Here is a 12,272-nt window from a genome sequence, read left to right as displayed (position 1 = left end):
AAAATATAAAATTTCGCGTAAATATTATTAAATATAGTGATTTACTTTTTAATTAAACTTTAATATTAACATATTACTTTAAAGTACTTAAAAATGTAAAGCATTGTCATCTGGTGTAAATAGACTACGTTTAATTAAAATATCGTTAAAAAAGAACATAAAAGTATGTTAAAAAAAATATGCAGAAATTTATAAAAAGAGAAAAAAAACAATGGAAAAAAATAAAAACACTTCAGGACATAGAAACCATGTTGGTTAAACGACGTCTCGTCTCACTTCACTCACCTTGACGCTCTAAATTATTAGTGTTACTATAAATCTAAAAGCATTGATAAATCATGGTATTTTAAAAACGTGAGGAGAGTTCGATTTACTTAAGTGGTTAGAAGGCATTTTAAAAATATTAAGTATTCATAAAAATAATTTATGAGTAAAGATTTGTAAAATGTATCAAATACAGTAATGTATATAATTACAAGTAACCTTGTACTATTAATAATGTTAAAGTAAAATTATTTGAAATTACCAATTTTATCAATTTTATTTACATATTTTTAATATTAATTTTAATGTAATACTGTAATACTATATTAACTTGATTTTTTTTTTTTGTAAATAAATACATAATATAAATGGAATCAACATAAAATTTCAATATATTCAAAAAATCACCAAAAACGTATTCAGGGTAAAGGGTGATTGCTTCAGGTGGAACTTTTTATATGAATATATTATAAATCAATATTTACAGTCATATAATATAATATATATATATTTAATTATTATAAAAGCATTATTACGATCCTAGCTGGTTTTCTAATAGATATTAATTCGTTTCTACTAAATAATATTGGCTATTGCACATAATAAAATTAAATACATTGAATATATTGAATAATAAATGTAAGTTTATTATTTGAATCAGTTTTTTTATATAATTATATTAAAATTATCAATTATTGATTTTTATTTATTAATTTTCAATAAAATATTTAATACACATTGGTTTAAGTTACTTGGCTCTTAAATATATATACATGTCTTTAATTCGCATTATACTGACACGCATTAATTATGTACGATTGATAGCATCTCAACATTTGACATTCAGAAAGAGTGGTAGAAAAAATATCATTATAGAATGTGAATACAAATAAATGTCTACAGATTTGTTAGTTAGCTATTATATCATATAGGTACATAAGTATATCGATATATAACGCACGTTAGAAAAAAAATAATATATTCTTTAGCGTTTTATATAGCATTCTGCACTCTCAACTAGTTTTATAATATTAATAAAACTATGGGAAATATGAATATAGTACTATAGTATATTCAACAGAGTTCAAGTGGATAAAATTAATAATAAGAATGCATGTTTTTTCACTTATAAAGTTGATGTACACACGCTCCACGCCAACTTATTCGACTGATATCCAAAATTTGATCTCAGCCTAACTAAAATCTCCCGGTAGACCTATACCGTGATTACATTAGCTAATCAGAATACGATAAAAAATTATATTACGAAACAGATAACGTAACTAAGAACCCGGCTTTATTCTCGAACAAATAACCACACCACACATTTTCGTTGGTCAGTGAAAAACAATATTGGTACCAATCGTTTTCACTACGTACCTTCGTGCTGTCCAATTCTCAGAGATTTTCGATCAAACCATCTTCGTGTTTTTGATGTGTTGTACGTAATGTATAACGGTATTCTTGCTAAACGAGTCTTCTGCAAGAATACATAATATAAGTATATACCTACTATATAGCATATTATATTACATTTGTGAACTTCGTCACTGCCAGTTTCTCGAGTAAATAATTTATATCTGATGCCAGTTGCGCAAAAAGCGTAGTGTGTAAATAAAGATTAGAAAAATCCAAATAAATCCTTGATAAAATGGTCACGTTATGGTTAATCCTAATCCTTAAATGCTCTAAAAAAAAATTTAAAAATATGTTATTCAAACTTAAAAGTATACTCAACAAATTTAAAAATCATAATCTGAATAAATTTATAATTTAAGAAAACAAATGGGTTAAGCGTGCTTAAAAACTACTGTATAATATAATATTATATACGTACTAAATATGTGAATCAGAGACGTATTTTTGTAATATAAATGTGATAAAAAAGCGAAAGACCAAAGTGTCATTTTTATATAATATGTACCTATTGTACCTATATTATATTATTTGCTTTCGTAATATTAAAAAAAAAAAAAAATATTTTGCAATAGGTACTACTTAAAAATAAATAGGTATTTTTTAATAATTATAATTATGTTATAATCATGGACTGAAAACGACTGTGTTCCCAGGATTTTAATTATACTCATATCATATAAATTATAAGTTTTTATTGAAATTTATTTTAACTATCAATAATTGATATTTATTTATAATATTAGTTTTGGGAGGAGAGAATATAAGCAACGGGGTGAAACATTATTCGATACTTCAGCAGTCAAATTATGCATATAGACGAAATACGTTCTAGTTATTATCACGGAGGACTTCACTCATCCGATCCGATTTTGATGGGAAACAAACAATTGGTGGTGATATGCATCATAGGGTGTTACTATGGTGACAATCACTAAAGCGAATAACACTGCAGTGACTGAAATGTATATTGATACATCAACGTCACATTAAAATAATTAATAAAAATGATGAAAATCATAAATAAATATGTACACTGATTTTTTTTTCAATATAATAATGTACGTATTGGTCTTGGGAAACAAAAAGCCGTAGTCTGTCGATATATATTATTATTATAATATATGTTTAAGCTTCTGCTGTATAATATATGGTCTACATCAGACCGAAAGTGATTTCTACTTGCAACAATCGATAAAACTACGACGTTTCATATACCTACTTTATTCATGTATGAAAATAAACACATGGTTATGATTGGTCATATTATTACTGCACCTATATATGGTAGTGCGTAATTTAATTTTGAAAACTTGTAACCATAAAAATGGATTTAAAAATAAAACCCGAACGGCGAACACCAGCGCGTTTCGCAACGTTTATGTTTTACATTACACTCAAATATTTTCTAATTTCTTAACATGCCAAATTCCCAATACATTTATAATAAACTATAATATTGTTTTTTATAATACCGTAAATTTTATAATCCAGTATCGATAACGTGTACAAAATAATAATAATAAAATATTATTAACTTGACGTAATCCGACATGCATCCATCCGAATTGTTATAAAACTAGATTTTTTTTTTTTTTTTAATTTGTTTTTTACCTAGTCTTTTAATTTGTATTCGGAGAAAGCATTCCCATACGTTTTATTAGTTTGTTTGTATTAAATAACGTTTTGGTGTTGTGTAACCGTTGTACATGACTATTTATGAAGTGTGTGTAATAAAAATAAAATATATCTATCTTCCAATTAGGTAAATTAAGACAACATTTCATATATAATAAATATATTATTGTATAACGAAATTAGTCATTTAAACGGAAAGGTATTATTTAAAATACGAATTATTCCAATAATTTATATCTAGAGAGTGATAAAAATAATAATTATTGTTATATAGGTACACAATTATTACATCATCATGCGCATAACTAATATATTATATTGTTATTGACTTCGTTTCAAAAAAAACTCGCATTTATTGGTTTATAGCAACCAGCATGACTCTACGTTTGAATATTAATGTTATAAAATAAGTGGCGTTATTGATAGTTTCAGATGGGAAAAAAACACAAAAATACATACCATTGTATATGTCAGTGTGACTTATTGACTTTTATGTTAAGCAGATGTACCGTGAAAGTTTAAACAAGATAGTGATTTTGCGTGTATTATAATAATTACTTCAGACTTCAGTTTAAGAGGAGTTTTTCGATGTTTGCATTATTATGATTGTCCGACTTCAGTCTGATCTCTCTAAAAAAATATTATAAAAAAAAAATAATAAAATAAAAATTGTTCGATTTGGGGTGGAGCGCTGTATGAATACGTATCCAACCGCGATAGCGTGTTATTATATTATTCTTATTAATGACATCGATAACAGCGGCGCAGCCTCAAACACTTTGCACTCGCATTGTCCGCGAGTATAAAATAGTTTTTTAATTGACTCCACGTACCCCCGTGATGTGTATAATATTATATACGCGTCGGCCGTCGATTTTCCTCGCACGAATTCCGAAACGAATTATTGTTGTAACTAATTTTTTTTCGGGTCATTTTTACCGACCGCCGTTGCGGTTTTTGCACAGATCACACACGCCGCACAATAGGTTTGCAGGTATACGCGCACGGGTACATGGAATCATCCCCCGAGAGAAGAGGACCCGAGAGTGCCACCGCGAACAGTACAAAATAATATACACCCGATATAATACACAATATAATATTATGTATACGTTTTATACATCCATGTACACGTCCGGCTTTGCAGCAGCTGATGTTTCTACCGCAGTGCATACGCAAAACCGACTTACACTGCACTGCTCGAGCTCCACGGTTATCCGCCCCGTGCACTGGAATATTAGACTCGAGTGTGTGTACTATAATATAATCGCGTTCTACAATATGTGATCAAGACACGTTTTTTCGTGAAAAAAAAAAATAGAGGCACACTCACAATACGTGCGCCCATACTATCCTGCATTTTATATAAGTAACTATATGTATACACTATGGCGATATTGCGGGCGCTCGCGGCGTTCTAAAGAAAGCATTGTTGCACGCGTCTGACTTTGACACCGGCGGTGGCGCGTACGACGTTTGCGCAACCAATTGTCGACCAATATAACCCAAATATATAATCCAATATAACCCCTTGGAACACGACTTTTCTTTCACTCGAACAAAAGACACACGAACACCAACATCATATATATATATACTGTCATGTACCACAGTTACACATAAAATGTACAATACTACAGAAATAAGTTACACGAGTGTGTGTGTGTGAGCCGTATCTGCACTGATATTGCGATAAGCGACGACGTTTGCGAGATTGTCTCACACAATATTATTATATTATTATATGTCCATGCACTTGCCACAGCGGAGAAGAAACGTTTCGCTGCTATTATTATTATCGTTATTGTAGTAAATCGAATTCGGATAAAGCGCCAGTATTGCGAGAGCTCGTATATATAGGGTCCCGCTAACAGTCACCACCATCGTGTCGGCACTGCGTCCTCACAAAGGCCCAGTAAAACATTTTATGCAGCACATGCCTATTATAGAAACGTTTCATGCCGTTTGTATGAGCACAGCTGATATAGCTAGTATTATTTCTTTTTTCAAACTCTCTTGATACACACCACGTACATAACACTATATTATTATACATTGATCCGCACGACAACGGGCGATACACGGTGCCTTATACATGCTTTAAGTCCATATAAACATTATAAACGTATTATCGGAATGTTGCAGGATCGAACGTATTGACCGTAAAATGTTGAACCATATAGGCACAATATACGACGCCCTATAACGATATAGCACTCTATATTCTACCACAATAATTGCAATTAACATTACTTTTATTATATATTGTTTTATTATTAACTATATTAAGTGGAATTTAAAATGTTATATATTTAGAATATGTAAATATCCTTAATATTATTATATTATAATAACGATACCGTTTTTATCAGTTACAAAGCCCTAAACGACTACATCGGTAGCACTTTATTTTCAATTATACATTTTAATAATACTATTGGCACAAACAAATATTTTTAATTTTCGTGTTTACTTATCAGTTAGAATCATTTATACAGTTGTTTTTAGAATTAAAACTATGTTGGTATCATATATTATTATATTATTTAATTATTCTAATGATAACATATTATTTTAACAATTACGACTTACAGTACTCCTAACGCACACCACAAAAGGCAGGTTAATTAAGTACCAAATAAATAAATTTACTAACTTACCTTAGATACTCCAACATCGTATGGATTAAATTCTGTGCATATAATATGTCTAATATATATTTGTTTTATACTTCAACTTTCATTTGAGAAGTATTTTCAATAGCTATGGTTAAAACAACAAAAATATAAATGATTTAAAATATTATGTATTAAAATAAATATTTCACCACGAAAATAGCACTTATATAATTTATAATAATATGTTAAGACCAAACATGCCATCAGATCTTCAAAATCAAAAAACGGTTATTATCATTAATACGAGTCAATGGGTACACTTCTATATAATTATAAATTGATGTCTAATAACATTTAGTTATCTACTAAATTTTAATCTGTGCAAAAATTGTTTTTGTGGTTTTCGATACTTCGTCTGAAGTAAGATCAACTTAATATAATCATTACTCATACAGTTTTCTATAAAACAAAAATTGAAATCACTCCTATCACTCACGTGTATCAGCTTGTAATAACATAATAATAATGTATCACAGATTAAATCATATCGCAACGTGTACGGCATGATTCACGCAATAAGTAAACTAACAAACTATTTTTGTCCATAAAAAAAATCGTTTTGAAATAGTCTATGAGTTTATTGGTAAGTGTACGCATAATGATATACCTATACCTATCTTATCGCTTCCATACCAAACAATTTGGGCGTGGATTAACCAACGAATCATAAAAATATATTATAATATTTTGCAAAACGCCGATTAACAAACATTTTGAACGTAGGTGCTTTATTTTGTTGATTAATATTCAACTTTTATCCGAACCCTCCACACATCATATTATAATATTGTCATTATAGTAGTTGATAATCGTATTTTTCGAAAACCGTTGTGGCATTTAGAAGAATGCAAAATGTTTGCAATAAACAAAACACGATAATCCGGTTTTTGACGTGTACTCTTTATCAGAAAAATGCATAATACTAGTACTTTTAGTAATAATATGCAACATACGTCATAATAATAAATTATCCACACACATATATTTATACACAGAGTGATTCGACAAGATGATCACCCCCGTTTTTAAATTTTATAATGAATTTATTCAAACTACGAATTATGCAATAAATTGTTAAACTTATTTAGTATTTTACTCAATTTTTAGTGTAAATTACCTAGGTAACGAATAGTTTTTATAAATAATTTTTTCGTAACTAATTCGAATCTCGAGCAAATAGTTTTAAAATATTTATAACAAGATAATAATCCTAAAAATTGTTTTAAAAAAATAAAAATAAATAAATTTCCAAATTTTTTATCTTTGCCACTCACTTGTAAAAAAAAAAAAATAACAGGCATCTCCACTATAAAAAAAAAATGTATTGGTTAGGTACCTTGTCCACTTTGGGAAATGCTGATCTAGTGCTTAAAATTGATAAAATACGTGGATAGTTTAATATTGATAAAATGATAACTAAAATTTTGAAAACACTTTATTCTCCATATTTTTTATACATATTCTCCTAAATATTTAAAGATAACTCAAAAAATATGAATTTGAAATTTAACTGAAATACATTCAATAGTTCTTAGAAAAAATATCTGCTTAATCATATACAGTTTAAATGGTTGGTTCTCATATTGAAAACAGAAGTTTACATCTTTAACCTAACCTAACCTAACCCTTAATTAAAACAAAAAATAATGTCTTAAATTATATTTAAAAATTCCAAAATTTATATTTATGTAGACTGGCAAGTGACAAGACTCTAAAATTAAAATAAAAAAAGATGTGCACGATTGTTTGATTACCCCGTATATATTATTTATAAAACCTTTAATTACATATAGGTATGGTGAGTAAATTAACGACGGCGAAACAATATTAGTTTAAACTGATGTCCGATTGTTATAATAATTATATTACAACTACAATATTATAATATTATTATTTATTTTAGTTGTGGGATTTAAGACGGAAACTCGGGTGTTAGTGGCGAATGTTTGTCCGTCTTGCCAACCTATAACTGCATTATAATAATATGATTATATTGTGTACTAAGAGTGTAATGATTATTATTCGCCCACACGTACAGTACCCAAGTATTTATACACTGTTGGTGCAATTATTTTACCAATTTTAAAACCAACGCAATTATTACGTTTATTTTGTAGGTATTAAATGTCTAACGAGCATTCAAAAGCCGTTGGTGGTTGGTGTAAGTACGATGTCGATGTCATAAAATATGTATATTTGGTCGTCTTAGTCTCACAGTCGTATTGAAGATAGAGAAGAGAGAAAAACCATTTTTTATCTCAGTTTTAATTTATAGTTAAGTTATAAAGAAATTATTCACTAAGATGTATTAAAAATAAAACACTATAATCATACCTAAATAGGTGGGTACATACCAATATAATAAACATTATAATGCATGGATATGCATGTGATTACACCTAATGGATTTTTCTGAAATTTTAATGGCTTTATATTATAATATTATATTGTCGTTTATGTCAACACGTATTTATATAGTCGTTAATAATGTTATTGAAAGTGTTTGACAAATTAAATTTTAAAAACAAACAACATAATGGGTAACGATAAAAATTTACGCGTTTTATTAGGTATAATATATTATTAAAAAATGTGTCGGTGAAACTCAAAATAAAAGTTTGAAATTTCAAGATAAATGTACTGTAAACTCTAATTATTTACTTATTTATGATTTCAGAAAACAGTCAAACTTTCTCAAAATTGCATAGTTATAATTTATATGTATTTTTTTTCAATTCTATAGTATTTTTACCGATCACATATAAAACAAAGTTCTATATTAAAATAGTTATTTTTTTCAATACATTTGAGCAGCTATATGATATTATATATTAACATGTTTTACTAAGATAATAATGTTAATATTTATTATTTATTAATGCTGTGAATTGAATGCGTTTATTTTTTTTTACTGTTTTAGTTTAACTAAGAACCGTTTATACTAGTGCACACATGGAATTGTATTTTGTATATTTGAAGGTTTGAGCATGTTAAGAAAGTATAACATAATATTTTCAATATAATGTTGTCTAAAACGACTGAGTACGAAACTTTTGGGTACTAAATCAAAGTACAGAAAATCGCAAACGTATAGTTGAGACAAATTTATTTGTAGTAAACGACGAGTTTGAATTTCACTTGTGTTTTACTCGGATTAGGCTGAGTGCTGTGCGTTGTCAATGTGTGAAATCGATTTCGAATGATACGTTGGCCAACTAAAGCGAAATAAAAAACATAATACTTATCCATAATATGTGTAGCCAGATGAAACACGGTTATCGGTACCGACGCATACTAACGAGAAACCAAACGTCGATCGTGGTCCGCATTACTATAAAGGTAATATTCCACTATTATAGCATTCTGTGTGGTCCTTATTCAAAATTTTTTTGCTGTTCACTAAATAGAAAAAAGTCTTTACGTTAGGTGATTTCACTAACCATTAACATAACTATCTAACTAAAAACTGAAGCAATAGACTAAATTTTTTAACAGATTAGTAGATAATGCGTATGTTTCGTTTTTCAATCCAATAGGATATTGCTATAACTTATTCGGTTACTTACAAATGAATTTAGTATTAGTTCACAAAAATCGAATATTTACTACTTTATTTAAATGGTTTCCGTTTGGTTAGTAATGCTATTACTATTAAAATTATTTTAAATATGGCGTATAAGTAATTATTATATAATACATTAAAAAAAAAAAAAAATTTAAAACCAATACTTATGAACGTAATAAATTACAGTGATTACTTTTAATAATAAAGTACAATACCATGATTTACTTTATTAATAATGGTTTTTTTTTTCTTTCGATTAAACATATTAAAACGATTACCAATTTTAACAATATTAGATTTACATCGGGTTTTAAGCATTAGTTAAATATTTAAATCTGTTTCTTGTTTTTTTTTTTTTTACTTCAAAAATACGTACGTCCATAATTTATTAAGAAATGGAAAATCTTAAAATTAATCACTTACAATAAATATGTTTATATTACATATTTAAACTGAAGTAATAAAATGGAAAAATTTTAGAAGATAAATGTTAATCCGGGTGAAGTCGGATAATACACTTCACATATTAGAATTATATACGTAATATTCTTTGAACACTGTTCAATTATCGAATTATGAAAAATATTCTACCTCAAATCTCTCCGGGTGGGTTTTAAAGCCTCTTTCTCTTAGTTACATTAATGGTCAATGCTCGTGATTTACACGGTGCACGGTTACAGTGGAATTTATATCGTCCTTGTTAGTGTGCTTGCGGTGTACCGTACACGCATTAATGACGGCACACCATCGTTTTAAATCTATACTTCTAGTTTAATTTCATCCCTACCGGCAAACCACGTATATGTCGTACTTAAGTAGTAGGTACGATACCCAGTCAATGACATTCAATGCGTCTTTTGCACCCCTAAACATTTATATGTACTTGGCTATCGCCCATATCACCAACCCCTAGCTACAATGCTTTTCCTAGGCGTTGATTTCGTTTGCCTGATTGGAGAAAAGTTATTAACCGACGATGGCGTGGGTCACCTTTTGTGGCTGAAGTTCATCGGTAATTTTAAAATATTGAAAAGTAACAAATTAAAGATTTCATTAAGCAAGTTCCGTTTTTTTTCACCGTTTTGCTTCCGCGAACATTGTTTGATACGTCATGGTTTTTAAAAAATGTTGTATTATCAAATAACTTCATAAACATTTGGAACGTGGTCGCGGAGCATATTTTGTTCTGTTAGTATGATTCCGATATAACATTTTAAAAATATTGTTTCGAATATAATATAACTTAATATAGTTCAGATGTTCTGAACATCGTTAAATACTCGAAAGTCACTAATGTGTTTCCCATTAAAATGCGCATATATATTATAAACATCAGTTACGTATAGATAATTATGTTGCTATTGGTAAAATAAAATATTAAATAATTAAATGTAAACCTTTTAGTGATTTTATATTTTATCTATATATTTATTTATTTAATATTATAAACATAAATTGTAAATCTGTTACAGGATATTTAGTTTTAATTAAAAATATTTGACGTTTGCTTTTAAAAAATTTGGTTACTTGTATGTTAAACGACAATTTTGTATTATGTACAGTGTCGTGTGATGAACCAAACAAAACGGCCTTCTATGATGTCTATACATTCCTATAATATAATTAACAAGCAAAATTAATTAAAACGAATGTATACCACAGCAAACGAGTTACGATTCAACAGATTCACAGCGGTATTACGTGAAATATAAAAGCGTAGTGTCCTAAAACCATCGTTACTTTTATTGCATAATGGTGTACAAGACCATGCGAGCGCGGCATACCTACTATTAGTTTTTGACGAAAAAAAATGTTTCAAATCTATATAACCTGTAGCTATGGATAATATAATGTAATATGATTATAGTAATTGATTTTCTTCACGTATCTTGGTCCAAAAAAACTCGTTCGCAGGTCAACCAAACATAGTTTTGGAAAGATGCTTTCATTTAAAAAATATTATATTATTAATTGCAATATACATCACAAAATAATGTATAGTACGGTGTATATCATCTATACCAAACCTAAACTAATCCAACCGCAAGGTATGTTATATAACACGCAGGGTGCCTCCTGCCTAAACTTTAAGTATTACTCAACTATTTGAATAAACAATATTTATATAAATCAACTACTTGATTTTTATAAAAAACATGAAATCGAATAATAACATTTTTTTCATTTCGAGTTTAAGTAATCCAAAAACTACTATCTCTTAAAGTTACACAATACTCATGTCAGTCTACTTGTATGTGCAGTTTACCAACAAATTATTAAAAATCAAGTCATAAGTATGCGTTCTACATTATACGTATATTTTTAGTGAAGTTAGTATGATTATTATTTTTAAACCAGAAATACACTGATTACGGATATGTGTAAATATATGTATAAATTAAAAATCAATATTCATGATAAATATTATGGTAAGATCAATGTAGGTAAATTAAGAATAGTAAATGTATAATAATATTCCCAACATTTCTTAATAATCTGCAGATATCAAACGTTCAATATAAAAAAAGGCCGCCTGTGATTAGTTTTGAAGCGTGGTAATCATCATTCATTAATAACGACATTACTTATTGGCAAATAGTATTCTACACACCGATTATGGACTATACTTTAAGTATTTGTTTTTTATAGAAACGTCTAAATGTAACGAAGTTCGTTACAATATAACAATATAGACATAAACAATGTTGCTT

At 28.2% G+C, this 12,272-nt stretch overlaps 1 long non-coding RNA gene across 1 annotated transcript; it reads right to left on the bottom strand.

Moving 5' to 3' along the window:
- Positions 1–1,009: 1,009 nt before the first annotated feature.
- On the bottom strand, positions 1,010–4,560 carry LOC114125262 (uncharacterized). The gene is made up of 3 exons (XR_003592506.2): positions 3,778–4,560; positions 1,798–1,952; positions 1,010–1,744 (listed from the first exon to the last, which is right to left on the bottom strand). It is a non-coding gene; the product is annotated as an uncharacterized LOC114125262 (long non-coding RNA).
- Between the last annotated feature and the right edge of the window lie 7,712 nt (positions 4,561–12,272).

The sequence above is a fragment of the Aphis gossypii genome, chromosome 2, assembly GCF_020184175.1.
Source record: "Aphis gossypii isolate Hap1 chromosome 2, ASM2018417v2, whole genome shotgun sequence".
Lineage (NCBI taxonomy): Eukaryota > Metazoa > Arthropoda > Insecta > Hemiptera > Aphididae > Aphis > Aphis gossypii.
The sequence above is the reverse complement of the archived record's forward strand: the minus strand, read 5'-3'. Positions and strand labels throughout refer to the sequence as shown.